Here is a 4,340-nt window from a genome sequence, read left to right as displayed (position 1 = left end):
GGCCTAAGCTCATGGGAGGGCTAGGCGTCATTGATCTTCACAAACACGGCATCGCTCTAAGGTTGAGGTGGGAATGGCTTAGACGCACGGACACTTTCAGGCCGTGGCAAGGGCTTTGTTTGGCCGCGGACAAATCGGTAACGCAAGCGTTTAGTAGCTTGGTGAAATGGAGAGTTGGTGATGGGGACAAAACCTTGTTCTGGAAGGATAGATGGATCCAGGGCGCTACCATTGCGGAGGTCGCTCCTCTAGTGGTGAAGTCTGTTGGTACGCAAGTTACCAACAGGAGACGTGTCCGAGAGGCTCTAGATATGCACTCTTGGATGAATGATGTAGTCGGCGACTTGTGCACGGAAGGCCTTACCCAATTTATAGGCCTTTGGGAGATCCTTGAGGAGGTACATCTGGATGCGCAGTCCGAGGACAGTCCTATTTGGGCTTGGAATGTGTCCGGAACTTACACCGCATCCTCTGCGTACAAGATGCTATGTGAGGGAGGAGTTAGATTCCACTCCTTTGGAGCTATTTGGAAGTGTTGGGCCCCTCTGGCTTGCAAAATTTTCATGTGGCTGGCTGTCCAATATCGGCTATGGACTTCAGACAGAAGGGCGAGGCATAACTTACAAGATCAAATTTCTAAATGCTTTCTATGTGACCAAGAGGAGGACACGGTGGACCACATTCTGCTGCAATGTGTGTTCTCGAGGCAAGTTTGGTTCACTTGCATATCTAGGATGGGGTTGCCTATGGAGCTTTGCCCAACATATGATTCGAGTTTAGTGCATTGGTGGTTGGACGCTAGAAAGCGTTTTCTTAAGCACTCTCGGAAGGGGTTTGACTCTTTTGTCATGCTCATCTGCTGGACGTTATGGAAACAAAGAAATGCGAGGGTGTTTGGTTCTGGCCAGATCAAGAATGAACAAGACACAGTGGACATGATCTTCGACGAGCTGAGGATGTGGGCCACGGCAGGAGCTTTTGGAGAGCAATGTATGTTAGAGTAGTCGAGTAGCGTGTGTGTGGAGTGGTGGCTCGGTCAGGCTGGATGTAGCCCAACCGGCAACTCTGTAAACTCTTGTACATAATTTTCTCCCTTCTATAAAGCTAAGGTACGCCTTTGGCGTACCCTCGAAAAAAAAATAACTTCAGTTTTAACCCAGGTGCTCTGCACAACAGCCACACCGAATCCTCAGACTCCCACACTGAAGCATTCCTAACTGAAAACACCACACCACTCAATTGAACACCTATGGCAAACAGCTGAACGAATAACTGACTATGTGCTCATCTAAGAACCACCATGGGCACAAAGTAGACCACATCGTGAGGGATACAACAAACATATAGGATACACAGCGTGAATAATGTTACAAACACGCATGCCAAACAGACAAACAATGACATTCAGTTCATAAAAACAGTACAGTTCCTTATGAAAATATTAGTGTACACTCAGGAGCAACATGCGTTTTTTCCAGTACGAATTGTACACTAGAAAATCCTCAAATTTATTCATGCAAGCTTAATTTTCCTAAAATGCAACTTGAATCTTGCTGGCTTGCGAGGCTGCTTCGGCAAGTCCCCTCACTTTCTGGGCATGTAGTCTGCTTGTGCCCCGGGCGTTTACAGATACTGCAGAACCTTTTCCGCTTACTCAAACCCTCACAGGACGCCTTCTCCCTACTCATTGTTGGTCTTCCAGCACCCCTTATCTTGATTGGCGCTGCAAGATCAGCTAGCGCATGCCAATTGCCCAACAGTGTGACGTTGTTCTCGTTATCCATCATATCCGCCTCACTGCGGCTGACTCTGTAATTTTCTTATGAGCTGATTCTGCAGTTTCACCTACCGGTGTTGCCTCCGTTATTATATCCTTCTTTCGACCCAACACGAGATCATAAGATGGCACTGAGGCGTTCCAATCCGAACTAGCTCCATTAATTGCAAGTATACGCATTCTAAATATAATATCACCGCTTCAATCCCTTTCTTTCTTAGTACTAATAGCTTACCAACATCATCAAAAATACAATGGTCAAGCTTCTTGCAATGCACAAGGCGATGTTCCTGCAACATGTTATAAAAGCTTTCTTTAAAGTTCTCCTTCTACAATACTCTACAGTGCATACATATAACATCAAAGTCACAATGGTTATACATGGAGAGTAAAAGCTTCAACTTTTATAGTGAAATAAAGAAAATCAGCAGCACACATACGATCCCAAATCTGGCTAGAAGGTCTGCACTGGTAAGGTCACCAAAGCTCATTCAAATAACTGAGAAGCTGAATGAATGGTTGCGATGCCTCAAAAGCTATTATTTTAGTATTTCCGTCTAAGTTGTTTTGTCAAACTAAAATATATGGAGCTTGTCCATGCCTATTTTCACTTAAGACATGCTTCCTGAATAACAACAAAACAATTGATCATTAGTTAATTCCTGGAGATAAAATGAACCACAAATATGTCGGCAAAGTGACTTGTGAGTAATACATTTTCAAGTGTGGGCTGGAAGTGATCAACATGGGAGTTTGGAGAAGACATCCAGCCCAGCTTCCTTGATAAGCAGCACTGGCTAATATAGTGTACATTATCCCCAATTAACAGATATGGGAAAAGGAACTATCATGCAAGAAGTTAACAATGAATTTGCTAACACTAAGGCCTGTCAATGCCATGCCTAACAGTAAGCGCTACTAGTAACAAAGGAAATGGAAACTCATGATTTGCCTTTGGGATGATCCAAACTCAACTGCACAACTCCAAATGGTACTGAATTCTACAGTAGAATTGCGTCGAACAGCTGGCGCGCGAGCCACAACATCAATTGTTTCAGGACAGGTGGGTTGACAATTCGCAACCCAAATTGCATTTACAGAGGCATACGCGCCGGATTAGCAAAGAAACGGAAGAGCAAGAATAAAAACCAAGATTTCAAAATCTCAGCGGCCATGAAGAACCTGAGGTATAATCTTCTCAGTTCTTAAAAATTAGAACTGAAAGATGCAGAACTTGTGTGCACAAGAGTAACTGAGAACACAAAATAAGTAACCAATGGTACTCCCTCTGCTAAGGACACTGTTTGTCAAAACCAAAATTAGCAACAAAACATTATGTCTCACTGAACAGTCACACACGATCTCCTGCAATGATTTGGTTGCCTCAGCATTCAGTCTACTCTTGCTATACCCCCAAAGCCAACCTCCCACGAATACAACTTGTAAAAGGCATAAACCTCAGCGAATGAGTCAAAACATAGACCATGATCTGGTTTCACCAGCATTAGTAGGCTCTTCTACAAAATTGTCGGTTAGATTGTTTCAGGGCGTTCATCCATGACGCATACGGGGTCCTATCAGGCGGTGCACTTTCCAGCCTCAACCTGAATTTGAACACACGTATGGTTTAATTCGAACAGTGCGTGAGCAATCCAATTCTACAGAAATCACCTAATCTAAAACATTTAGCACAGTACGCCAACACACTGGATCAGTGCTGAACATCAAATGCGTCACTGCCTTGTGAGCATCTTTAGTTCCCTAGCAAAAATGATTGCCACATTGAACTGAGAAGAACTGTGCCTGCATTACCTCTTCGTCCACCCTACTTCCGGATTCACCTTCCCAGTGGACTGTGCAGACCGTGTCGGTGAAGCATTCTTCCTTCACCGAACCTCACATCCGGATATCCCATGGTTGCAGTCCCCCACAGCCAGGCCCGGAGTTCGACCTCGGGGCGCGGCAGCAGCGCTAAAGGCACCGGATTTGGGTGTTCCAAACTGTCCGCAGACCCCTCCCTAAGTGGAAACCTGCCAGGTAGGAAATGAGTCACCGGCGGCGGGGGCAGGGGATGGATTCCGTGGATCGCAGGGGAACAAGTTTGTAGAGAAATTAGAATCCAACAGATAAGGAAGCAGTGCTGGCTTAGGGGAACTCACCAGTCTACTCTACTGGATCTAGGAGGAATTCCAGCCCGTAAGCTTCCATCGCCATGCGGTCGGCAGAAGGAGCGGCCGCCGCACACGCCATATGCACGGGGTACCGCCCACCCCTGGTCGGTCTCACTATTCCTCGGCCGCCGTCCACTTCCATGCTAGCTGGGACAGCTCAGGTTTGCCGAAACGACCTGGACCTATTTCTCTAGTGTTTTGTTCCACGGCCCACGGACCATTTCTAACGGATGGACGCCGCGAGCTACGAAAAAGGCCCACAAGAGCGCACTGTAGGAGGTTGTAGATCGCGTATACGCATTTTTCCCTGCTTGGACTCTGTCGTGCATGTCAGACTTTCTATGATCCCAATGCACCAGCGGAAAGCTCAGATTTCGGGCTCATCTGAGCCC

The 4,340-nt window shown here is 46.3% G+C and overlaps 1 long non-coding RNA gene across 1 annotated transcript; it reads right to left on the bottom strand.

The window, feature by feature from the left end:
• Positions 1 to 1,344: 1,344 nt before the first annotated feature.
• On the bottom strand, positions 1,345 to 4,111 carry LOC119363538. The gene is made up of 3 exons (XR_005174022.1): positions 3,937 to 4,111; positions 3,590 to 3,807; positions 1,345 to 2,067 (listed from the first exon to the last, which is right to left on the bottom strand). It is a non-coding gene; the product is annotated as an uncharacterized LOC119363538 (long non-coding RNA).
• Positions 4,112 to 4,340: the final 229 nt, after the last annotated feature.

This window comes from Triticum dicoccoides, chromosome 2B (genome assembly GCF_002162155.2).
Source record: "Triticum dicoccoides isolate Atlit2015 ecotype Zavitan chromosome 2B, WEW_v2.0, whole genome shotgun sequence".
NCBI lineage: Eukaryota > Viridiplantae > Streptophyta > Magnoliopsida > Poales > Poaceae > Triticum > Triticum dicoccoides.
The sequence above is the reverse complement of the archived record's forward strand: the minus strand, read 5'-3'. Positions and strand labels throughout refer to the sequence as shown.